Source organism: Vombatus ursinus, unplaced genomic scaffold (assembly GCF_900497805.2).
Source record: "Vombatus ursinus unplaced genomic scaffold, bare-nosed wombat genome assembly UNPS02014832.1, whole genome shotgun sequence".
Lineage (NCBI taxonomy): Eukaryota > Metazoa > Chordata > Mammalia > Diprotodontia > Vombatidae > Vombatus > Vombatus ursinus.
This window is the reverse complement of record NW_020954610.1, coordinates 64910572-64937150: the sequence shown is the minus strand read 5'-3', so window position 1 is coordinate 64937150 and position 26579 is coordinate 64910572. Positions and strand designations below refer to the sequence as shown.

General features: G+C 40.2%; 1 pseudogene; it reads left to right on the top strand.

The window, feature by feature from the left end:
* LOC114025879 overlaps positions 1–13929 on the top strand; it is a 16519-nt pseudogene extending 2590 nt beyond the window's left edge.
* Positions 13930–26579: the final 12650 nt, after the last annotated feature.

Sequence of the window (26579 nt, the reverse complement as noted above, 5' to 3'; positions counted from 1 at the left end):
GTGTGTGTGTGTGTGTGTGTGTGTGTGTGTGTGTGTGTGTGTGTGTGAAATCTTCTCATTCAGCCCTTACAACAAGCCTGAAGACCTTTAGGTTCTAGTGGCATTATAGATGAGGAAACTGAGGATCAGAAAGATTAAGTCACTTCAGTAATTGAATGAATAAAAAGCATTTATTAAGCCTACACTGTGCACAGTTATCCCTTCCACATTTCCACTTGCCCCATCACTATTTCAATGTATCCCAGGTTGGCATAAGAAGGTTAATGGGAATCTTTCAGGAGTTTTGTGGAAGCCAAAGATGACACACAAAGGCCAGAAGAAGACACAGAAAAAGTTCAGAAACTCAGAAATGCATGAAAGATATGTTTAGTATTGTATCATATCAACATATCTTATCTTCTAATGCCATAATAATTCAGACTTCTTTGCTACAAAGGGAAGGCCAAAAATTTTACATTAATTTTCAGAATCGAGGGAGGGGATGTGTACCACACCCCTATCCCTTGGATGTGGAAGGGATAATAGTACCAGGCTCATAGAATGGCACAGTAGATATAAAAACAGGGTCCGTGCCTCCAAGTAATTTACAATCCAATAGGGGAGACAGCACATAAACAGGGGTGGTGAACCTGTGGCTTCGAGGCCACATGTGGCGCTCTAGGTCCTCAAGTGTCCTTTGAACTGTGAAGTTTGGATTCTGTCAAAGGGTTGCACGTGAGGACCTAGAGGGCCACATGTGGCCTGGAGGCTGCAGGTTCTCCATCCCTAGGGAGTCACAAGGAGGATGAGCAGAGCCATAAAACAACCATTACTATTGTCACATCATTTCCAGTAGCACTGGTAGTATTAATTTGATTATTATTCCCAGAGAGCCAGAGGTAGAAAAGGGGTTTGAGAAGGGAGAAGGAGAGCTATATTTTTAAAGCATATGCCAATCATTATTTTATTGGCAGCCACCATGTCAGCACCAAAACTTTTAGCTCCTATCTTGAATAAATATAAAAGGCATAGTACTGTGATATTTCTTTATTGCTGAAACAATGTCATTCTGCATTGATGGTATTCAAATATCTGATATTCGCCTTTTTTTTTTAACATGCAGAATATTCTTTAGTGTGTGTGGCAAAGCAGATGACAACATTCTTAGGTAGTCCCAGTGCATGGCTAGATGGCAGTGAAGCATAGATTGGAGCTGCCTAAACATAGTGGCTTAAGGGAGTTTTCACCCACTTCTTCACCAACCAACCAATAGAGCTCATTCCCAGGGCAGTATTCCAAGGCTGAATGGATAAACTCCCTTAGGGAGTCATGGGCATGGTCTCTGACTTGGGCACTCATCCAAGGTCACAGGGCTAGTAAGCTTTGGGGAAGGATTTGAACTCAGATCTCTCTGCCATCAAGTCCAGCGCTACCCTCCCACCCCCCGACTACGAACCACACCACTTTATTCTTTGGTATATGCCCCAACCTACACAATTTATTCTCCGTTTAGGGAGGAGGATAAGGGAAAAGGAGGGATCATGAAGTGGGGGGAGAGGGGGTGGGGAGAGCAATTAGGGAGAGAATCTGTTGTTTAGTAACAGACACCATGTGCAGGAATCCATTCACCAACCAGACACTTGAAAAGAATAAGCTGATCTATGAGGGCTGAGGCAGGAATAACAAGGGACAAGGGCAGAGGGGCCAGCTAAAAAAGCTAAGACATTACCCCCAAGTACTAAGTATGCTTTTAAAAGAAAGAGGCCAGAGCTTTTCCCAGGCTAAATATGGGGTCGTCGGGATTTGTCACTACCACAGGCACGTCATGTAATGTCGGGGCCAAAATTTCAGCAGACACCAAATATGCTCTGTGTCCTCAATTCTGCCACGGTTGCCATGGTTACATGCTCCAGCCCTGGCCTTTGAAAAGATGGCTGCCAACCCATTTCCAGGAAACCTGAATCTTTTCATTCTATTTCCTAGGAAATTCTGGAGACAGAAGGATGAAGGCATGGTCACTCCAACCCTGACTTTCTAGAATAGTGTGGGGATTTTTAGATACAGCCTGGAATTTCTGGAGAGCAGATTCTTTCTCTGATACCGAAGAGTAAACCAGTTCCATTCTGAAAATAGAGTCGCTGCAATTACCAAGAAAATAGTAGTTTTCCCAACAACCAATCAATCAACAAACATTTATTAAGCACCTACTTTGCAGGCACTTTGCTAGGTTCCAAAGGTACAAAGACAAAACTGGCCAGTCTTATACTTCTTTTCCTTCTATACATTAAGACCTAAAGTAGGTCTAGGTATTTAAATCTTTGCCTCCCTATCTGTTCCTCAAGTTAAATTACATTTTGCAGAAGATGTTTCCCTGTATCTTCATGCCCCATACTTAAAATATGTGATAGGACATAAGTCTTATCCAGGAAGTCACATGATAGGGGAAAATATGGCTTATATTTATATAATATTTTAAAGTTTGTAAAAATGCTTTAATCATTGTACCTTATTTGATTCTCAGAGCAACATACAAGTGAGGAAATTTAGATATGCAAAAGTTAAGTGACTCATCCAGAGTCATAAAACCTCAGTTTTTTAAGTGTCTAAGGCAGAATTTGAACCCAGGTCTTTCTGACTCCAATTCTAGTCCTGTTGTCACTCCTTCTTGCTGCCTCTCTGATGTCTGGGCAGAGTTAAACATTTTCTAAAAAAAACTTCAGGCAGCAGGGAGAAAGAAATCAGTTTATATGAATAAGCAAGTAAATGAATGTGTGTTTGTTAAGTGCTTACTATGTGCCAGATACTATCCTAAGCACTGGAAACACAAACACAACACAAAGACCATTCTTCTCCTCGAGGTGCTTGCCTTCTAAAGAAAAAAAGGCAATACAAAAAGAGGAAGGCACAGGGATCAGTCAGCAGCCATAAGGCAATGGAATGACATGTCCTCTCTAGAACCAAAGGCAGCATTAATGGGATTTCTGTTCAAAGAGTGAGGGGTAGAAAGCTATGATTAGGGATTGGAGGTGGGTATGAAGGTAGTGTCTGTTATAGGTATGGCAGGAAGATGGTGAACTCTCATAATTCAATAACGGTGCCAGGATGGAAGCTGGAGATCCAGTTGAGAGTAACTACAAAGTAGTCATATGGAACTGGAATTTCATCAGAATTTCTATCTCCCTTTGGGGCCATGAAGACATTTGAGAGAGGACTTTAAGAGAAAGAGACACAGAGACAGTGACAGGGAGGGACAGAGATAGACAAATAAAGACAGAGAGGAGTGTCTTTGCTGACCTTTAATGATGGTAGCATGATACACTGGAAAGAGCACTGGTTTTGCTAATTTCCAACTATGTGACCTTGGTCAGATTACTTATGGCCCTGTGCTTCAGTTTCCTCATCTATAAAACAAGGAAGGTTGGGTTAGTGGATCTCAACTATCCCTTTCTAGATTTCACATTCTATGAATTATATTATTCTATTATTATTGTTGTTAATTACATTATTTTGTATTGTTATATTATATGATTAATTGTATTATTCTATGAATTATATGATCATCATCCCTCTAGGAGTCAGAAAGCCTTAATTTAAATTGGAGAATGAGATCTGAAGTCATTCAGGAAACTCTTCTAGTTGGAAATCAGGAAGGGATTTTTAATGGGATATTCCTAATTAAGGGCCTCTAGTCTTTATACTACCCTATATAGCCAAAATAGTATGATTTAGTGTGAAAGGGCTTTGAATTTGGAATCACAATAACCTAGGTACAGATCCTTCCATTTACTACTTAATGTAAGTAAGTACTTACTACCTGTAAGTAACCAAATCCTACTTTCTGTCTTGTGTGCCTTTGAATAAGTCACTTCTTTGAGGGTTTTAGTCTCCTCACCTGCAAAGTGATAGGACTGAGAATTATTTTTCTCATTAAGAGACAGGACAAAAGTTTAAATTTAAGTGGCAAAACAAGATCTGACAGCCTTTGGGAGGGTGGATTCTGCTGGAGTGGCCCTGGGAATCGAGAAGGGGTTTTGGAATCTGTGATAACTTTCAGGCCCCATTTGTAACTGTAAGACAAAGGATATTCAGATTACTGAAGCCAAGGATACAAAATGACTTTCATTCCCTGTGGCTGGATTCTAACTTTACACTGAGGGAGCATACATTTAGAATTAGAAGGGTCCTCAAGAGATCAGGTCCAGTCCACTCCTTTTACAGATGTAAACACTGAGGCCCAGAGAGGTTGTATGACCTGTCCACCACAGAGATAGGAGCTGGGATTTCCACCCTGATCCTCTGAGTCCAAATTTAGTATTCTTTGCTAAGTGACATTCTGTCTCTTTCCTTATATTTACCTAATAAAAATCTAGGGGCAGCTAAGTGGCACAGTGGGTAGAGCACCAGCCTTGGAGTCAGGAGGACTTGAGTTTAAATCTGGCCTCAGACACTTAATTAGCTGTGTGTGACCCTGAGCAAGTTGCTTAACCCTGTTTGCCTCAGTTTCCTCATCTGTAAAATGAGCTGGAGAAGGCAATAGTAAACCTATCCTTGCCAAGAAAACCACAAATAGGGTCATGAAGAGTTGGACATGAATAAAAATCTATTTGCTTATGGCTGTTTTCTATGTCTCCATGTCTTATCCAATGGTTACATTCATTTAATTCAATCAACAAACCATTTCTTTAATGCCCACTATATACAGAACACTTGGGCTAGATGTCAGGGAAGATACAAAGTACAGACAAGGAATGATCCCTCATTTCCTTGAGTTCAGAGTCTAGGATAAAATTAGGACTTTACAAATGACAAAGCAGAATGACTATGAAGTAAATAGATCTAGCATCATTAGCCCCCTCTGAGGCTCAGAGGCAAATTGGCATTGAAAAGATGAATTGGGCTTCTAACAAACATGAGGTGGGGAAAGATATTCCTGTCCCTTTGGGTCTTTTTGGCATAGCTGTCATACTTAGAGGTACAGAGGTTTTGATTCTCTTTTTTCAGCTTAAAAAAAAAGTATTTAAAACAAAGAAATGCTCTCAATCTGTTAAACACACAGGGAGCTTTGTTTCTACTCCAACTAAACTCAGCAGGAAGAGAGGGCAAAGAGAGAACCATCATATTACAGTTTGCTGAAATATTTATGAAGAAGCTATTGACTACATGTGATAGTTTACCCCTTGCTCTTAGTTTTAATCTTTCACAGCTGCATTAATTTGGCCCTTCTTTCCCCAGCCCCCCCCCCGACTTTTTTGTTGTTCAGACCTGTGATTTCATCTTTGTATAGGGACCTCCTGCTGTAGAAACTCCCTCCATTGCTGCATATTAGCAACTCATCTGTTAATTTATAGCCTCAACTTACCTATTGTCATGTAGCTAATATATGCCAGAGGTAGGGCCTGAACCCTCCACATCCTGACTCCAAGGTTGGCTCTCCATCTACTACCCTAAACTCCCAATAAATATAGCTTTATCTTTCTTTTCTGTGATGTTGGATGAATATACTCTGAGAGGCACAGCCCTGCAGAAAGACAAAGAATGAATTGGACAGAGAAGAGAAGAGAATTGGATCAAAATAGCACACTTGGAAACACAGCACATATCAGGAAACTAGAAGAGAGATCTTACTGACCCTTTCAAATAAATTGTATCTTCAGACACCACCCTGTTAATTAATCCAGAGGAAGAAGAGAACATTTCAGGACTTGAATGGACCATATGGTTTCTTGAGATATTAGAAAAGAGGTGGAAAAGTCATGTGAACAAGAGATATAGAACAACTGTTCCAGATGGCAGGAGCTACTGAGAAGGCTTAAGTAATCATGCATGTGGAAAACATTTAACTCTAAAGATGACTGTTTAAAAATAATAATTTTCAACAATTCATTAATAGCTTGAAACATCTGGTTCATCACCATGCTTTTTCAGTGTGTTTAGGAAGATCACTTAAAAAAAAAAAAGAGGTATAGATGACTTCAGTAGGGGTGAAGTTGCAGTGGCTTGTCTATTGACCTTGATTCACATATTAGCCAGCTGGTCTCCTCTATGCCCTTTCACAAAGGAAGGCGCTCAGGTCATAAGTTGCAAGCAAAGCAGGGAAGGGAGGAAGTAACATAGAAGAAAGAGATAACGCCAGGAAACAAGCTTGCAGAGCATCAGAGAAGGAAGTTATCCTTATTTGGGACAACTTAAGTATTCTTATTTAAGGGTTCCCTTTCCGCCTTTAAATTAACTAGAAATAATAAGGATGATATGGTACAGCAATGTCACTAAACTCCTTACGGTGACCAGAAACAGATTAAAATATAATTGAGAGATGTTTAATAAAAGAGATAAGAATGATACAACATAGATGTTAATTTGTAGTTGCCTAAGTCAATATGAGCTCAGAGAGATCTTCTATTGTTTGAGTTTGATACCACTGATGTAGAAGTGTGTTTCGAAGGGTCACTGTTGCTATCGTGGAGAAAGGACCAGTCTTGGAGTCAGGAAGACCTAGGTAGAATCCTATCTCAAAGGTATATTTATGTGTGATCTTGGGCAAATCACTGAAATTCCCAGCACTAGATAACTATCTAAGGCTGGTCAACAAACATTTCTTAAGGACTTACATGTGCTAGGCACTATGCAAAGCACTAGGGACACAAAAAGAAACAAAAACAAAAACATACCAGAGCAGAAGTCTGAATTATTATGGTAAAAGATGAAATATGTTGCTATTATATAATACATGTATTTTATGCATTTCTGAGATTCTAATCTTTTTTCAATGTTATTTGCCAGCCTTCATGTGTTATCTATGGCTTTCACAAAACTCCCCCCCAAATTCCCATTTAATTTCTTGCTTTTTGCTAGGCAATTGGGGTTAAGTGACTTGCCCAGGGTCACACAGCTAGTACGTGTTGTGTGTTGGGTCTGAGACCGGATTTGAACGCAGGTCCTCCTGACTTTAAGGCCAGAGCTCTATCCACTGCACCACCTCGCTGACCCTCCCCCCCATTTAATTTCTTATGCTGAACCATGATATATCGAAACTTCAAAGGTGAAAATCGCAATGTGGAAGGGGTAACTGTGTTATGTGTGTATATATGTGTGTGTAGTAGGTAGAAGGAAATCACAGGGGAAAAGTACTATGGAAAGGGGGAGGACTGGGAAAGGAGTCTTGCACAAGGTGAATCTTGAACTTAGTCTTGAAGGAAGCCACAAGTGGAGATGAGACTAGAGAAAAATCCAAGAATAGGGGACAGTCAGTGAAAAGGCACGAAGTCAGGAGATAGAATGTCATGTATGAAGAACAGTGCTGGATTGTAGAACTGCAAAGAAAGAATTCAAAATCAAAAATAAAAAACGGGAAAAATCTTAATTGTTTCTCTTTGAATAGAGAATGACTAAAGAAACTTAAGGGGAAAAATGAGATTAAAGAATGAGAACAGTAGGAAAAAAAAGGTAGATTTTTTTTTTTAAAGATGAAAAGTAGGAAGGAAACTTAATCAGTTTAGGAAATTCTAGAAGAGGAAGAACCACATGCCTTCCAGAGGAATCTCTATTACAAATGTATAAGGGGAGTGTGATGTGTTATGGTATGGCTAGGATGGTCTGATGACAATAGGACACTTCAGAAGCTGGTTAACAGTGTGTGACTTCTCACTGTGAACATGGCCTAGAGCTGGAGGCTCACATACAAGGACTGTAGCACTGAGTTTCTGGGCATAATGATCTTTAGACTCTATGGCGAACTCAGGAGAGGAGGACTTTCCTTGATGCCCCTATGCTCCTTGTCATTATATTGTTAGAATATATTTGTAGATTTTTGTGTTAATTGACTTCTATAGGCATTTTTGTTAGTATGTTTTGGGAGGAATGGGGTAGAAAGCAGGGGAGTTAGTCCAGGCCCAGGCTAGTTAATAAAATCACGGAAGAAGTGGATAACAGAGAGGTGAGGTGTGAACGTGTTAAAAAAAAAAAGTGCAAAGGTGAGTCTACTCCGTTATCCCTTTAGGAAGTGTAAAGAAGTTTCCCTGATGGAACTAGAAACCACCTGGCCATTACCCACCAGCTTTGGAAGCAGAAATAGAGTCAGGGAGCAGATCTATGGGCTGACGCCCCTAGCCTCAACCAGAGGGCAACATGGCATAAGGGTTTCAATTTCCTCCCTCTCCCACTCATTGGTCCCCCCTATTCCCCCAATGGGAAACAATGCTTCCATCAGGAAATGGAAACAGAGGCTGAGAATTGGGGGCAGGTAGCACTTTCAAGAAGTATGACCCTTGGGGGCTTCCCACAGATTCAAGAGAGAACTCATCTCTGGCAGTCAAAATGAGATGTAAATTCATATTCCATATATTGCTTATCAGTATGAAAAATTTACATAATAAATTTATTTGTTTTGTTCACTTGCATACATGGAGTTCCTGGGAACCTTGAAGAACCAAACATTATATTAAGTCAATGGGAATTTTTCAGATATCAAAGGGATTATTTAATGTCATTACCTCATGGTCATCTAATCCAACTCCCTCATTTTATAGGTAAGGAAAGAGGTCAAGGGACTTGTCCGAGGTCACAGAGCTAGCAAGTAGCATAACAGAGATCCAGACCCAATCCTCTGACTCCGAATTTCATCAAGCTGCATATGGGACATGATCAGGTAATGAATGGGTCAACTGGCTTCAGTCAACCGGAAAAATTCAGTGATTTGAAGTCACAAAGGGATGAACACTTAGCACAAGCTAAATGTTCCTTCACCATCAGGAGTTCTACATGCTTATCTATTTCTATTTCAGTGTGGGGTCATATGGTCATGTGCTCCCCGACATCCAACTGCACCAAATGTGGGGTCACCTGGAAATATCTGCTCTTGTCAGGAAAAACAGGGGTCTCAGAGAAGTGGGAGAGTAATAGCTGATATGGCAGGACTGAGGTATTGACTGGTGGCTTTTTACTACTGATAGAACAGGACTCAGTATCTTTTTTCTGCCAAAATATTATATGTATATATATATATATTTCTTTTTTTTTAATAGTTGTGTTTTCCTGTTTTAAAAAATTTCCTGTTTTAAAAAACACACACACAAATAAGCAACAACAAAAGGAAACAAAATCAACCCCATGAGAGAAACTGAACAATTCACTAATCCTTAAGAGGGAAAGGAGGAGGAAAGGGGAGAAAGCAAGGAGACAGAAAGTGTGGAACTTTATGAATCTAATAGCCTTTTTTCAATCCACATCCTTCCTGACCATTCTCTTGATCTTCCTTATCTTCCTGTTTTCCTGGTCAACCTCCCCTCTTCAGATTCTCACTAACCTGCTCTCCTTGTTTGTTCTCTCTCTCTCGTTCTCTCTCTCTCCTTCTCTGTCTTTTCCCTCTTACCTGCCTCTCAGTTTCTTTTGTTGGTTTTTCACCTACGTCCCACTTGCCAACCATACATGTTACCCAAGGCTGTGTCCTGGACCCTTTTCTCTTCTCTTTCTATACGCTCTTGCTTGATGATCTTGTCAGCTCCCATGGGTTCCATGGGTTCAACTGTCATCTCCATGAAGATGATTCCCATACCCACATATATCCATCTCTAATCTCTCTCACGTGCTCCAATTTCAAATCACCAAAGGCCTATTGGCCATCTTGAACTTGATGTCCCACAGGCATCTCAAAGTCACCATGTACAACATAACTCAATTATCTTTCACCCCTTCCCCCAAAAAACTCTCCTTTCTTCAAACTTCCTTATTACTATTACAGATACCATCATCATCCTCAGGCTCACAACCTTCAACAACTATCACTCTCCCCACGTGTCCAATCTATTGCCAAATCTTGTTATTTCTACTTTCACAACATCTTATGTACATAGTCCCTTCTCTCCACTCACATAGCTACCCCCATAATGCAAGCTCTTATCACCTTGTATCTGGACCACTGCAATAACCTTTCCCTGATCTCCCTGCTTCAAGTCTCTCTGCACCCCAGTCAATCTTCCACTTTGCTGCCAGGTTATCTTCCTTAAAACCAGGGTCTGACCATATCACATATCCCATCTCCCTACTCAAGAAATTCCAAGGGCTCCCTATGACCTCCAAGATCAAATACAAAATCCTCTGCTTATTTTTTTTAAAGCCTTTTACAATTCTTCCTACTCTTTCAGTCTTTTCAAACTTTACTCCCTTCCCTGTACTCTCTGATCCTTTGACAATGGCATTGCTGTTCTTACACAAGAGACTACTTCTCTATTTCTGGAACCAGCAGCTTGGCAGGGCCCTGAATCTCTATTCTCCAGACAATGGCCATTCCCCATGTCTGGAATGCCCATCCTCCTAACCTCTGCCAACTGGCTTCCCTAACTTCTTTTAAGATAACTCAAATACTACCTTTTTCAGGTAGTTTTTTTTTTTAATTTCTTTTCTGCACCACTCGTCCCCACCCCCACCCCCCCACTGGTAGTACTGACCCTCTAAAATTACCTTGTTTACATGTATATATCTTATATGTGCATAGCTGTTTGCATGTTATCTCTCCCAGTAGAGATTGTTTTTATCTTTTTTGTTTGTTTGTTTGTTTATATCTCCAGCATTTAGTTCAATGCCTACAACACAGTGAATGCTTAATAAATTTTTTATGGCTGACTGACTGAATTACCTTCCTGACTAAAATGGAGCACTAGGGAAATTCCAGGAGAAGAAACAAAGGTTAACATGATACCTTCCTTCATCTCCATAAGAAATGACTAGACTGGGGTGGAGCTGCTAAGGAGTTCAAAAATCCAGACTAGGGAATCAATTTCTGCAGAAGCACCTACTCTCTCCCTACCACTACATCAACTATTTGAAAAAGGGAAGCTAGAAGAGAGGCAAGGCTAGGAGAGAAGAGAAGCACAGAAATTAGAGAAAAGGAATAGGGAATGGAAGAAAATAAAAGAGAGGAGAGGAGGAAAGGAGAAAGGGAAGGAGGGAAGGAGAGAGGAAAATGAAGGAGAGGAGAGAATAGTGGGGAATATATAAGAAAAGAGAGGAGCACAGAGGAAAATCAAGAGAATAGAGGAGAATGAAAGTAAGGAATGGAGAACAGAACAAAATGGAGGAAAATGGAAGCCGTGCAAGAATAGAGATGAAGGAGAATAAAAACAACAGAGGACAAAACAGAGGAGAGAGAAGAATAAAGATGAAGAAATACTGAAAAGAAAGAAGAATAGAGGAGAATGAAAGGAACAGAACAGACGACACGACGGGGGAGGGGGGAAAGAGAAGTAGGGAAGGAGAGGCGGAGGAGGAGAAAGGGGAGGAGGGGGCTGAGGGAGAGGACAAGGAGGAGAAAAGAAAAATCTCAAACTGATCTGTCCTTCCTAACGGTGGAGACGTATACGGGGTTTGGGTTAACATGAGCCTGTCTGGAATAGTGTGAAACAAACACTGAAAGAGTGAGAGACGATTAGAGCCCGAGAAAAGCGGGGGGACAGAGCCCCACCCAGAGAACGACCCTCGCCGCTTCGGCACTTACTATTCCTGACAACTTTGAGCAACTGCAGCAGCAGCAGCGAGGGGGGAAGGGAAGGGGGAGAACTAAGGGCTTGGTCAGGGCCGAACCGCTCCATCCTCCATCCAGTCGGGAGTCACCTCCCCCTCTCCAGCTCGTCAAGCCCCTCCCCTCGTCTCCTCCCCCCGCCCCTCTGGATTAACAGCTTCGGTTCCAGCCGCGGCCACGGGCAGCGGCGGAGGGCGGGGACTGTGGGTGTAAACCAGTGACTCGGCTGGGGCCTAAGGAAGTGGCTGCTCTCCTGCTGGACGGGCCGGAGCTCCTGCGCCCGCCCGCCCGCCGCAGCTCCTCCGATCTCTCCCCGCGGCCCCGGATCGCGGGGCTGCACGCGGTCTCCACCGAACAGAAGAGCCTGGCCCGATCGCCCGCGGCGGACACCCTCAAGCAGGTCCGAATCCGGGGAAGGGGGCGCGGGGACTGTGAAGGGCCGGGAGTGGGGGGGGGCAACCGCTGCAGACCCGCCTCAGCTAACGCAGCCGCCGCGGCCGTTCCCGCAGCTCGAGAAAAGCCTTTGAAACTTTTATATACCTCGGCTGCGACACCCCCCCCATCCACCCGCCCCATCCCCCAACGCCAGCTCAGGACCAAGGACGCCCCACCCCCGCGGCGCCATTGCACCCTGGGAGAGTCGGGATCGGACAATGCTTGCTTCCTCCGGCCCTTTTGTGGTCCAGGCCTCTCGTCTACGCGCCTTCCCTCTGCTCCCCGTATCCTAGCGGTTGCAATTGCAGAGACCCTAAAAATAATACACAAGATGAAGCTTACGGCAACAAACGGCCTCCATGGGGAGGAAAGCCCAGAGAGAGCTGAATCCGAAAACGAAGAACTGAATTCAAATGCGGGGCTAGACCTGCCATTTATGATGTTGCCCCACCCCCTGCTTCCCGTTAGCCTGCCTCCTGCATCAGTTGCCATGGTGATGCATCAGATGAACCACTTCAATACTATTTCCAACATGGCTGCTGCAGCTCAGAGGCAGAGTCCACTCTCCAGAGCAGGGGCTTCTGTTATCAAAGAAACTGACGGCTCATCTCCAGCTTCTTCTCCCGAAGAGAGCGGTGGACCTGAGGGCCTGGATGCTTCTAGCTGCTCACCTTCCCAGCCTGAGGACATGCCCCAGGTAATTGCTTTGATGCCTGACGATGGAGAAAAAGAACTTCCTGAGCAAGGTAATGGATCCAATCCAAAAAAACCCCAGAAGGAAAACGTTCTGTCCCTCAGCCAAGAGCTTTTTATTCAGCACAAGGTACTGTGGGGAACAAAAAGAAGCATAAGACAGGGAACCTGCCCTCAAGATGCTTACAGTCAAGTTTGGGAAGCGAGGCAAACAGGAGAGATGCAAATTGCCATTCCGGTAATGAAACCAAACCTAGATAAAGGTCAACTGGCTGGCCAAATCGTGGCTCCTGGATTCACAACCCCATTTATTTTTGCTGATAGCCTTTCCTCTGTGGAAACGCTTTTAACCAATATTCAGTTCCTGCTGAAAGTGGCTCTAGACAGTGCCCGGGTCCAGGAAAGGCAAATGCAAGAAGAAAAGAAGGAGCTGAGAATGGAGCTCTACAGAGAGAGGGAGATGCGGGAGACCCTGGAAAGGCAGCTTGCCGTTGAGCTGCAAAGCCGGGCCACAGTTCAGAGGCGCTTGAAGAAAGAGAAGAAGGCCAAGAGGAAGCTACAGGAAGTTCTGGAATTTGAATCCAAGCGCAGAGAGCAAATGGAGCAAGCCCTGAGGCAGGCCACTGGAGGCGACAGTGTGCTCAGCATCCTCAGAGGTTTTGGATTCTCAGAGAGAGATCTTGAAGGCATTGGGACTGAGTCTGACAGTGCAGAAATGCAAGAAAACATCAACCCCACCACCATGTACTGAAGGAACTTTCTATTAAAAAAATATATATCTATGTATGTACCATCATCCATTATCTTGAAACTCATGTATATTTCATTTAAGAATACCCTACCAACCTTTCTATGCTTTTCAGTGCTGTGTGAAGAATGAAAGTTGCAGCATGAAACTGGAAGAACCATTGGTTACATTTTAATCTACAGCAGCATTGTGAAGAACTGTGGAAAGGTTTTATAAGCTCCCCATGCTAAGCTAAGCCTGTTGCAGTTGATCGTTTGTAGGTCTCTCCTCCCAGAGAAGTTTTAGAATTTTTAAGCACATGCAAGAATTATTCCTTCTGAGAGAACTAACTTTCCCCCCACCCCACCCCACCCCCACCCTTTAAAGAGGCAGTAGTTTTGTTGAACAGTGGCACAAATATATTAATTGGCCTGAAACATCCCCACTGGCTTTACCTAAGTGCAGATCCTGAGTACGCTTTTGCACCAAGACCAATCACCGTGGAGCTGTTGCAGTTGTGTTCGTACTTTAAGCTTTGTTTACTGAACCAGATATTCAATAAATATTACATTTTGCTGAGAAACTTGTGTGTATTTTTTGGGGGGAGGGAACAAACTGATGTAAAAAGTGTTCTGTCAGAAGACTAACAAAAAGAATGTGAGCTAAACCTTCATAGCTGAAGTTCTGTAATTATAATTGCAGGTTTTGTGCTCACTTCAGCTTGGTTTGGGGTCTTTTCCAATGACAATCTGAATATGCAGTAAAACTAGGTTTTAGAAACATTTGAGTATGGTTTCTCTGTTGTACCATATTAAATTATAATATGCCTTATTTTAAAGAATGTTCCTGCTGAAAGCTTTTCATTTGTCTTAGAAACATTAAAAAAAGGGGACTGGATTCCAGAAATAAAAAGAAGATTGGTGAACCAACATAAAACTTGGCGTAGACCTTAGTATGCAGAAGTTCTTTTGCTTCCAGTCCACCTGGGAAAATCAAGGTGCCAGCTATAGAGAAGCCAAATTGGGGGGTGGGGAGGTGGACTCTCACAAGTGGCTTGCCTAGACCTGTGGAAGTGGGAAGGGTATATATTCATTCAACAGGCATCAAAGTGTCTATGTGCTAGGCACATTGAACTGGGTATTGGGTATACAGAAATAAAGACATTAAGTTCCTCCTTTCAAGAACTTTTTGTTCTGTTGGGAGAATAACATGCATGGGTGGCGAAGTACAAAGTAATTTCATTTGGGGGAGGGAGGTGGAAAGCAGGGGGGGACACTAGTAGATGGGGGATCAGGAAAGGTCTCATGCAGGAGATAGCACTTGAGCTGAAATTTGAAGGAAGAAGCTAAGGATTCCAGCTTCTATTTGTTCCTTACTGAGTATTTAGCCAAGTTATCATGTCTGCATTCTCTTCCCCTATCTTCTCTCAGAAGAAGCTGGGTAGGGATGGGGGATGGGAGTGCTTCTAATCTTAAAAAAGCCAAGCCTGTCTCTTCTTTCTCTTACGCACACACACACACACACACCCTATACATGTCCATGTGTATGTATATTCATATGTTAATATATATGCATATATAAAGATAAAAGTAGTGTGCATATATGTTTGTATATATTACATAGAGGTGATAGGCATGTATATGCATACATACATGCACATATACATGTATATATTTCTACACAGATGTATATTGCATTTGTGCATGTGCACATCAATATATAAACATGCACATATTTTATATATAGTATACTGCATGTATGTTTATACGCAAATATGTATATGCAATGTACATATTTCTATACATAGATGTATATGTGTGCATTAATATTTACCTATGCCTACACATACTTCTATATATAGAAGTAAATGTGCATGTACATGTATATACATGAATGTGTACACATATACATGCATATGTTCTTATAGACATGTATGCACCTATTTCTATAGAGGAAAGTATGTATATATAAACAATGTATACATACAGTGTAATACAATATGCAAGTGAATATGTACATATATGTACATTTCTATACATAATGGTATAGTGTATGCATGTATATACATATAAATATGTGCATGGAAGTGTATGTCTGCATACATATGCATGTGCCTCTCGCCACACTTCTTTCAGAATCTCCTTCCTCTCCCCTCTCCCCTAGCTGCCTCTATCTCATGGACTTTCTAGTCCATGTCAGATAAGCCAAGTGGGGCCTAGGAGAGTCCTTATTTTCGTCTCCTTCCTTACCAAGGTTGAGCACTTGCTCTCCAGACTTGGGGTCAAAGCCTGATCCTTTCACTTCCTGTGCAACCCTATAAAAGTCACTTCAGCTGTATGCTTCTTAGTTTACTTACCTTTGAAAATAAAGGCATTAAACTGAATAAACAAATGTCTATTTCAACTCTAAATCCCATGTAACTATAGAATCATATGAATCAGCCATTATATTTGCAAGAATGTGTTTGTATTTTAAGGGTTAGTATTGGAAATTATATTCTCAGTTTCAATTTGAAGAATTGATTTACAATAATTAACATGTTTGTATAATAGAAATTTCCCCTAAAAAGCCGTGTGCTTGCTAGTTCTGTGTGTTTTATTGAGCCAGTCTCTTAACAATGCCATATTGGACAATTGCAAAAGATGTTGGTAATATTGGCTAATAAGGGGAGTTGAATTGAATTTCCCTCCTCCAGAATGACTAGTAACAAAAAAGCCCAGAAGTACATGATGCTCAAATTGCTGTAATAGTCACAGGGCCTGCCTTCCTAGGGGTTATAATTTCAACCAGACCATAATCCATAATAATGGACATAATCCATAATAATGGCAGAAATGTGGACCCTGACTTCCTCACTTAGCTTTTAGTATTACTCTTATCTTCACTTGCATTGGCAGGAGGTTGGAAGCAAAGAGGATCTTGTTGTCCAGCCCTCTATCCATCTGCTACATTGTTTTAAAGGGCAGTAATGGGCGAGTCCCTGAAGTTTGGGAATATGGGCTCATAATCAGGGATAGAAGAGACATAAGGAATTTCTTAACATCAAATCAGATAGTTGTCTGGGATAAAGAGTCTCGGGTCAGGATCAGACAACATTTGAGAGGGCATACTTCTAGTTCTTACTGGCTCCCTGGCTTGGTATGGTGACTCAAAGCCTAACTTTGCACCAGACACAAAGCAGTTCTTGTCAAAGACTGGCTTTCTAACCACTGCACCTCTTGTTGATTGGAGCAGAGAGCAGCAGATAGTCCTAAAGACGTGAAGCCTTGCAGATATTATCAGAGATAAACACAGCAATCAAGAGAGATAATCCCAGCAGAGATCATCAGAAGGAGTAAAGATGCAAAGATGTGACCCCTAGAAGGAATATTTATTAACATCCCTAGAGGAGGTCAGCAGTTCTGCAGTATCAAGAGTAGACTTAGGCTTGGCCATGTGAGCTCACCTGTCACATGTTTCCCCATTTATGTGCCCTGGCCACATTGGTCCCTGACATGTGCTTATTCTCACAGGTTCCATGTCCCTATGTGGTCCCTACACATATACGCTTCATGCTGTATTCCCTGGTCACATGTATTCTCTATGTATGTGCCTTTCCTCCCTGGTAGTATATAATTGTAACCTGTGTGTATTTATGTGCAAAGGAGAAGGCTTGGTAATCCTTCTTGGAGAACTTAGAAGATGGAGAAAAAATAGTATCTATTCAAAAAATGACAACACACCCTGGTTTTAAAAAACAGGTTTCCCTCCCCACCCCCACCACCCAGGATTTTATTGTTAGAATTTTCCAACAAGATTATTATCTTCCGAGCACTTTCAGACAGTATAGGTGAAGGTGGGGCATGTGAGGTATACACACATACACATATGCATGCATATATGTATGTATTGCAAATATGTATGCATACTTGTGAGTATATGTATACATGTGTATATCTATATATAGATAATGCTACCCCAGCATGGACTTGTGTTGAATGGGATTATTTTCATGGTACCTGATGAAGGTTGGTAATGAACTCATCCAAAATATAGATGTAAGAAAATTCAAACAGAGCATTAGAAGAGAAGAGAAATGGACATAGGACATAGAAATAAGCTTAAAACTGTGGCTAACTCCTGCCACTTCTGACAGGATGCTTTCCCTCTATCATACTGGGAAGCAGCATCCATCCTCCCAGCTGTTGTTCCCATCCTTAGAAGCGGTAGCATAAGACTTCAGTGTTTTGAGAAATGTATTTTCCAAGTTTCACCCAGGGGCTATATGAATCTAACTATAAAATGTTCCTAGCAGAAATAAAAGACAGACCTAAATAATTGGAGAAACATTAATTGTTCATGAGTAGTCCAGTAATATAATAGTCCATATAATAATATAATAGCATAGTAACAATATATGGTAATAATAATATAATAGATATATATGTTTAATATAATATATAGTAGTAATATAGTAGTCCATACTATCTAAAGTAATTTACTACAATGTTATGCCAATCAAACTTTCAAAAGAATTTTTAATATACCTAGAAAAATCAATAACAAAATTCAAAGGAAGGGAAAAAAAAGGTCAAGAATCTCAAGGATAATGATTTTTAGAAGTGGTAAGAAAGGAGGTCTATCAGTACCAGATCTCAAACTGTACTACAAAGCAGTAATCATTAAAATGATCTGGTACTGGTTGAAAAGAGAGACAGAGACAGACAAAGAGAGAGAAGTCAATCTGTGGAACAGATTGGATATACAACATACAGATGCAAACACACAGTATCATTTTGTTTGACAAAGCCAAAAACCCCTTACTGGGAAAAGTGAACAGCAGTCTGACAAATTAGGCTTAGACAATACAACAAAGTAAGCTACAAATGAATATATGACCTACATGTACAAGGTCACATAAATGCAAGATCAGAAGAGCAAGGAGAAAGAAATTACCTTTTAGATCTGTGATTTCTTTAGAAGAAGAGTTCTCAGTTGAAAAAGCGGTAGCATCACACAAGATAAAATGGACAATTTTGATAATATGCAATTTAAAAGGTTTTGCACAAACAGATTTAATGTAGTGAAAATTAGAAGCAAAGCAGGTACCTGGGCGAGAAATATTTGTGCCAAGTTTCTCTGATAAAGGTATCACATCCAAAAAACATACACACATACATATATACATATGTACACATATATGTATATACACAGAGACATATAAGGAACTGATTAAAATTTACAAGATAGCTTTTCTTTAATACATAGATAGTCAAAGAATATGAACAGGCAGTTTTCAAAGGAAGAAATCCAAATGATCAATGATCATATGAAAAATGCTTTAAATCTCTATAATAATTAGAGAAATGCAGACTAAAGTAACTTTGAGGTTCCAATTCACACCTATTAGATTGACAAAGATGACAGAAGAAGAAAATGAAAATGTTGGAGAGGCTGTGGGAAAACAAGAATACCAACACACTAATATTAATGTTAATACTGGTGGAGCTTTGAATTAGTCCAGCTATTCCTGAAAGCAATTTGGAGTGATCCCCTGCACTTCCATGCCCAAACTGCGTAAACATACTCTTTGACCTATCTCTATCACCAATAGGCCTATACCACAAAGTAATTAAAGAAAGAGGAAAAGGATCCATAAAAAATATTTCTATCTGCTCTTTGATTGATAGTCAAAAATTGGATAGTGAGGGAGTGTCCTCCTACTGGACAATGGCTAAATAACTTGTGCTATATGATGTAATGAATATTATTGTGTTATAAGAACTGTTGGAATAGACAATTTCAGAGGAAACTAGGAAGATCTTTATGGAATGATGCAGGGCAAAGTGAGCAAAAATAGAGACATTTATACAATAATAACAAAATTATAGAGAAAATAACTTTGAAAGATTTTAATTCCAGTCAACACAATGATAATTCACAAGTCCAAAAGAATGAAAATTAAATATGCCACTTACCTCCTGACAGAGAGTTGAGTAACTTAAATGCAGAAAGAGACCTATATTTCTGGACATAGCTAATATGAAATTTTGTTTTGCTGGATTATGCAGCTATATGTTAAAGGCTTTGATTTTCTTTTTATATGCTTAATCAGGTTTGGAGGGAGTGGAAAAGACATCAGTTTGGGGGGGGGTGTTAACTGAAGAATAAAAATAATAAACTATTTTTAAAAGACTTGAATACTTTACAGACATGATACTTTTATCCAATGCCTTTCAGACACTAAGGTTCCTTTTTTTTCCTGTTCTGCTTCCTTCCAGTAACCAAGGAGACAATACAACATGGGAAGTGAAAGAGAGAAGACCCATTACCTATATATTCCCTGAATTTTGAGGAAAGTAGTTTGGAAAAATTGGTGCTTTATTAATATTTTTGCTATATACCTTGCATTGATTTAAGTAAATCTCCTTTTGCATTGAAAGAAAGCAAAATTTTATTTCCCTTATTTTCAAACTATTATAAACTGCCTCTGCCTCATGTTAACCTCCAGGTAACCTGTGCTCAACAAGAGCTATTTAAAGAATAGAAAGTACCAACTGACAGCATTTTAACGACTATCCAGTGATTTTCAAACACCTACTTTCTAAAATTTAGCTACTGGACAGATTTAGTGAGTGTAAATTATTTTGTTTACTTTGTTTTGGTAAAATTCTCGTTAGATTAAATAAGTCAAGAGACTCATCATCCTCCATTGGTCCAAGAACTTTAATAGCTATGTTTAAGCAATATGACTTTTCTCCAGACTTAATATCCAAATGAAAACTTCCCTTGAAAATAAGACAAGCTTGCCTCATGGCGGTTCTTTGAGCTACCCCTGGTCTCTCAGGTAACACTTCTAAAGACCTCTCACTAACTCCAAGCATTTGGTCAACAGGCAGTTGATTCAAACCATGTATCCTGTAGAAAGAAGCTATAAAACAAAGAGCCTCAATCTGCCTTGTGCTTTGGGAAATCAAGAGAAGCTGATGAGATGTAGCCAAAAGAAGATAGGAATAAACTCCAAGTATTCTCTAGCCTTCCTCTCAAGAGGAAACAAAGGATAAGTCAGAAATAGTACCATAGGTGGTAAAGTATGAAGAAATACAAGAGCTATTACACTAATACCTTATTTTATTCTTTGTAGCAAAGGAGAAATAAAACAGATAGCTTCCAGGGGTGGGGGCCACATATGGCCTTGAGGCCACAGATTCCTCATCACTGTAGCCTATTTGTGATCTGCAGTTTGGGACTGAGATTGAGGGTGAAGAGGGGTACTTTGTGAGAGTTTGTAATTGACTAACATTTCTCAAATATTGGTGTCTAAAAAGGTGTATATTTAATAAAGGGAAATTGGTGGGGGTGTTGAAGGGGGGGGGGGCAGAATAGATAGAAGGCAGCTGCATTGGGATCCAACCAGATGGAATGCCAGTTTCTCTAGATTTGGAAGTGCTAATTTTGGTACAATCTTAATTATATAATGTTTAAGTCAGTGTCTTCCATCATCTCCTCTGATTCTATCTAGTTGGAAAATGGGAATAGAAGATTAAAACCAACTACAGTTCTGACTTAGATGGTGCCATTGTTCCAGGAGCAAAGTTTTATTTGAATGTGATCTTGTGACTCTTTAGATCTTGTTCAGGATATAGTCAAATGATTAGCTTTATACTCTCTGTGGGCACGGGGGGATTTAGCAAATTTCTAAAGGTGCATTCCTCTAAGAAAAGTGCAATTTCAATGCCCCTCACTCCTATTTATTCAAAACAAACAATAATAGCAAATCTCTATGGTGCTATCCACATGATATGTTTTCTACTGAAACTCCATAGTTTCATGGAAACTAGTAGGCTTAAACTACTTCATGGCTAAAATATATTAAGCTGCAATGCATCAGAATAATAATGCATTTTCATGTAATATTTAATATTATAAAACACTTTCCTCATAACTATACTCTGAGGTAGGTCATACTATTATTTTATGAACCCAACTTGGTAAGAAAATGGAGATTCAGAAATATTAAATGGTATGCCTATGGTCCTAGAGCCAGAGAATGTCAAACCTAAGATTGGAACCAAACTCTCAAGTCTAACTCAAACATGGGTCTCCTGAGTCCAAGTTCAAAGCTTCCCTTGCCTTGCCTTGCTTTACCTTCCCTTCCCTTCCCTCCCTTCCCCTCTTCTTTTCTTTGAAACTACACCAAAAAAAAAAAAGAAAAGAAAAGAAACTGCACCAACTTACGGTGTTCCTTTAGGATTCCTAAAATTAAGGCAAATTCATTTTTCTCAGCAAATTAAAGAAGTTTCCAATTTGGAGAAAGAAACCAAACGTATATATGTTTATGAATCAAGAAGTATTTGGCAACCAACCTACTATAATAAGGGAACAAAATATCTTTAAATTCTTACATTCACCAAGAGTCTTTAACGTTCTTTAATCAAATACATGAAACCTTATCCTTTAGACAATCACTGTTATTCCTCATGGAACTTTTGTTGGGCAAGTCAATATCATTATTGTAGTTTTACTGATGAAATGGAAAAAAAGAGACTTGTTCCAACCTGAGTATGCTTCTGGTTTCCAGGCACTATTTTTCTTCCTCCATATTCTCCAGATGAAGAACACATAATTATTTGTAGAAAGTCAGAAAAAATGCACAAGGTTGCAACTACAGATGGTGAATCTATGGTATTTCCCTTTATTATGGAGATAGTCATGAAAAATATTTCTTGCTGTGTCATTATTCTTGTTTGCCCTAAGATTGAGGTGTTGAACTTCATAATTCTCTGTCTGGGGATAAAAATGACCTTTGGGTCTTTTCTTTTTTTTTCCAGCAATTTAAGGTTTTTCTCTTTGGTTTGGGAGATTTATAAGCTCTGTTAACCTCTTTCCTTTACCAGGAATTTTCTCAAATGCTCCAAAAGAATGTTAGCTTCAGTTGATGATGGAAGTGTCTTCTGATGGGAACGGTTGACCTCAAAGATTCCTTTCAATTCCAAGAGTCTATAATATTCTAATTCTCACCTCCACCCACCCACCCCGCTAAAATCTACATAGAGATATATTTTAGTGTCCATAGTGAAACAGTGTTCATTTCCATTCAGCACATTTTAGGAAGGATGTTCATAAGCTGGAAAGAATTTAGAATAGGGCAACCAAGATAATGAAGTGCCTTGAATTCGTATCATGTAAGGATTGGTTGAAGGGACTAGAAATGTTTAGCTCATAGCAGAAAAAGCTGAAGGAAATCATGATAGTTGTCTGAAAGAGAGATTAGACCTGTTCTATTAGAATCCTAGGGACAAGTCAACAACCATTTTATTAAGTGCTTACTATGTACTGGAAACTATGGGACTCAAAAGACTGAGCTTTGAGTTATAGGCAAATTGCTTAATCTCTTTGAGCCCTACTTTCCTTGCTATAAAAATGGGGGTAAGAATACCTACATTACCTACCTCTGACACATCTTAACGGTGTGACCCTGAGCAAGTCACCTAACCTCTCAATGTCCTAGGCAACTCTCTAAGAGTTGTAGAGAAAATGCCAACCTTCATTAGTAGAGTGAATTTTTTCATCTGGGAGTTCCCTTATCAGTGAAATCACAAATCCAGTCCCTGTATCACCTACCTCACAGGGTCATTACCATGTAACATCTCTGTCACACCAATTTCGCCCCTCCCTTCCATCTCCCCTGCCCCCATCAAGACTTCCTCGTTAGCTCATAGAAAGTAATTCTTGCCAAGTACAGGGCAGGTATGGTGCTGGAGAAGGGTCTGGCCTCATTTAGTTAAGCAAGGTTTTGTGCAGAGGCAGTGGTTGCCTAAGACTGTGTGGATGTGACTCCAACGTTTTCCTCAGAAGGTGGGATGGGCCTTTATCACACCAATGACTGCCAATATCATGGCTCTATGACACCAACACCATGCCTATTCCATGCCAGTATCACAGCTGTGTCGCACCAATATCCATCAATGTCACCCCTCTCTCTCTCACCAATATCATGCCTCCTTTCCATTGGCCCCTTCCCACCTCCCACCCATCCTCCTTAGGATCTCTTTGGTGGCTAATAGAAGGTGGTTCTTGCCAAGTTCTGACCTCACTTAGCTGGGCATGGTTTTGAGCAGAGGAACAGTGGTTACCTAGGCTCTGTGGGTGTGGCCCTGAAGGGATGAATGGGGTGTGGCCTGGGTCCATTTCCTCAGAAGGCAGGACAGGCCTCTGTCGCACAAACATCATGCTTCTCTCATGTCAATGGCACATTTCTGTCATGCCTATGTTATGACTCTGGTCATGTCATGGCAATGACGTGGTTCTGTCACACTAATATAATATCGATGTCATGTTAGTGTCATGGCCTTTTCATACCTTGGTCATGCCAACATCACATCTCTGTCACACCAGTTCCATGGCTGTGTCACACCTCTGTCATGGCTATGCCTGGAGGGTAATGTGAGGGGAGGAATTCCAATTTCTTTTCATTTCAATCAAATGGAGGATTTTCAAGCATTCCTGATGAAAGCACCAGAGTTATGTAAAACTCTGAAACACAGGAGTCAAAAGAAACTTAAACATAACAAACAACCATAAGGGACTAAACAAGGATAAACTACCTGAATTCTAATATGGAAGATGATCCATGTGTCTTCTTTGGCCTGGGACCCAGTCTAGGTTTTTAGTGCCTCCTGATCAACCAGCCAGTAGTAAATCCTAATTCACCAAATAAATGTGAGCAATCGTTCTTACATCTAATCTCAAAGGTTTCTTTGATGAGACTGAGCTGTGTGGGATAGAAATGAGATCCACAATTCCAAAGAATATGAAGGTGTCTTCAGATAAATCAGGCTGGGCAGGCTTTTCCATTTTGAGTTCATTTTACTCACTGTCAAGAACTCACCTGAATGACTGGCACAAGTGGACTGATTTCTCAGAATTTACCGACACGTGGAGCAAGATGAGAAGAGAGAAAGACGTAATTTGTAAGTGGGAACAAGAGGAATAAAAATACTGAGTCAAGTTTTGTGGGCTTAATGCTTTTGGAAAACTCTTTGCAAGGTTAATATAGAGGCACACATACACACACCATTTGTAAAGTTTGTAAAGCTCTTTGGAGCCCTTTGGGATGAAAGGCAGTAGATAAAAGAATACATTATTAATGCTACTATTATGTGTGCCTGCTTGTGTTCCTATATAATGCTGCCAGAAGAAGTATTTTAATGGGGCCTACTTTTTCATGCAACTCATAGAGTCCTGGTTCAGAGTGCCATACACTAGCACTGAATTATTGAGATGAGTTTTAATTTGGTTGGACAACACTCAAATTTGCAAAGTTGAAAGAGACAACATTGGCTCAGGATGATGGGAAGTAAACCAGAGTGGCCCAGGATAATATAGTGCATATTTCCTTGCCCACATGTCTTCATCCTGATAAGCTGGGATGTTTATATGGCCACTGCTGGTCTAAGAGGGTGCTTTATTATTATTAGCGGGCATAATATGATAATGCCCCTTTGTTTCTGTTGTGAATTAATAATTTACTTTGGTATATTCAATAAAAGCCAGACATCACCTCATTGGGGTCTTATCAAAAACAACAATGCCTCACCTTCCCATGAAGTCAAATGGGGGTTACCGTTGTTGATTGGTTAGTTGGTTGGTTGGTTGGTTGGTTAGTTGGTTGGTTGGTTGGTTGGTTGGTTGGTTAGTTTTATAGAAATGAGGCAAAGAAGTAGGCCCTCAACCTTAGTAGAATGAGCCACACCTGAGAAATGTTTGAGGACCAGTGATAGAGTATACTGCTGCTTGTTTTAAGCAGCTAAATAGAATGGCCAATAAAGCACCAGGCTTGGAGTCAAGAAGACCTGATTTCTAATTCTGTCTCAGACACTTACTAGCAACAGGACCTGGGTAAATCACAGACTCTTTCTTGGCCTTAATTTTCTCATCTGTAAAATGGGGATACATGTATGTATGTATACACATAAGCAAAATAAGTCTAAAAATAACATGTTATTTATTGAGATTTTTAATAACATTTAAATAAATATAAAATAACACCTATCTCACCAGGTTGTTGTGATATCCAAATGACATAGCTTCTATAAAGTGCTTTGAAAACCTTAAAGCACACTAGGTACTATTATTAGTGACTACATTTTGTACTTTTATTGTCTCTCCAACTAACCACAGCTTGTTTACTTCTGTTGGCTGGGCTTATGCTCATGATCCCAAGGTCACTCTAAATGTTTAGACGGTCATAAATTGAAAGCCCAAGAGAGATCAAAAGATAAATGACGGGCCTAAAACTTTTATATTTACCCGTCATCTTTTCTCTCTCCCACACTTATCCCACTTTTCAATTCTTGTCTTTTCAATGATATAAGTTCACTCACCTATTCAAGGTAAGCGACCAAGGTAAAATATAAAATCTGTTGTTTAGCATTTAAAGCCCTCTAAAATCTGAATCCAACCTACTTGGTACCAAAGAAGGAGAGTTGACCTAGAGTTAGGAAGAATGAGAGTTTGAATCCTGCTCCTGGAAAAATCAAATCACCTCCTTCCTGTGGTTTCCTTCCTCTGTAAAATGAGGGGGTTTTACTAGAAGGCCTCAAAGGTCCCTTCCAGCTCTAATGTAAGATATCTAATCATCTTTAGGCACATGTGGCATCTAAGTGACAACACGAAGTGAAAGTTAGAGCTAGAGTCAGCAAGTCCTGAGTTCAAATGCTGCTTTAGACACTTGCTAGCTGTGTGACTCTGAGCAAGTGACTCGACCTCTCAAAGCCTCAGTTCCCTTGTCTGTAAAATGAAAATCACAACAGCACTTTCCTTACAGCATTGTGAGAATTGTAATGAAATAATATGCAGAAAGCGCTTTTAAAAATGTAAAGCAATATATAAATGGTAGCTATTACTATTATCACATGGGCTTAGCACAGTGCTCTGAACCTAGTAAATCTGGCTAGCAAGTTGGTCAGACATAGGGTATATAAAGGTATATATGGTAAATCAAGTTATTTGTATATAAGGTACATAAATATATATAAAGTATTTAAACTCTTTGTGTATAAGGTACATAAAGGTATATAAAGCTCTTTCTGTATGAGGTGTATAAAGCTCTTTGTATATAAGATACATAAAGATATAAAAGGTATATAAAGCTTTTTCTATTTAAGATATATAAAGCTCTTTCTATATAAGGTATATAAAGCTCTTTGCATGTAAGATACATAAAACTCTATATAAGGTATATAAAGCTCT